This window comes from Octodon degus, unplaced genomic scaffold, assembly GCF_000260255.1.
Source record: "Octodon degus isolate 3935 unplaced genomic scaffold, OctDeg1.0 scaffold00272, whole genome shotgun sequence".
Classification (NCBI taxonomy): Eukaryota; Metazoa; Chordata; class Mammalia; order Rodentia; family Octodontidae; genus Octodon; species Octodon degus.
The window spans coordinates 1,466,741-1,467,493 of record NW_004524848.1 but is presented as its reverse complement, the minus strand read 5'-3'; the positions used below and the strand labels follow the sequence as shown (position 1 = coordinate 1,467,493).

The following is a 753-nucleotide window of genomic DNA, read 5'->3' as shown; positions in this document are numbered from 1 at the left end:
TATATTGTAGGCATCTGAAAATGCGAACTGTCTTGTTTTCAGTGATTTCCCATTTATTTTTAATTTGGAATCTAAAATTAAATTATTATATGCTGATTCATGTGTAAAAATGCAGGTATGTATGCCGAATTAGTCTGATTGTTGTTGCTATCACAGCATAGTCACAGTTGGGTACTTTATATAAAGAGATTCCATTTGACCCAGGAATTTTCCTCCCTTATATTTTCCCAAAGAATTAAAAGCTTTATAACACAGTGAAATATGCACACCCATGTTTATAGCATCAAACTTTGTAATAACTAAATCTTAGAAACAAGCCATATGCCCATGAGCTGATGAGTAGATTTTAAAAGATGTGCTTTTTTTTTATATAGTGGAGTACTACTCAGTCATAAAAATGTTAAAAGCATGAGACATTTATAGCTAAATGGATGGACCTTGAGACCATACTATTAAAGTAAAATAAATCAGACACACACATGTAAATATCTCATTGTCTCTCTGGTGTGAGAAACTGAAAGTGTAATAAGAATTAAAATGTACAGCAGATATTGTGAAATAGGAAGAAATTGCTCAAAAGGAAAAAGAATTAAGGATGGGGTAGAGGCAAGAAAAGAAATTTATGAGAAAAGGAGGATAAAATGGAGACAAAGCTTTTGTAAATAAGGCGGGTAAGAGAGGCTAAAGGGAAGGGAGGGTAATGGTAAAAAAAAGAATCAAGAGGGGCTGGGGAGATGGCTCAGTGGAATAAGC

At 33.5% G+C, this 753-nt stretch overlaps 1 protein-coding gene across 1 annotated transcript in view; it reads left to right on the top strand.

Annotated features, from left to right (window-relative positions):
* The window catches only part of LOC101571996 (probable E3 ubiquitin-protein ligase HERC6), a gene marked incomplete at its 5' end in the record, with an annotated part of 82,130 nt that overhangs the window by 42,322 nt on the left and 39,055 nt on the right, over positions 1-753 (top strand).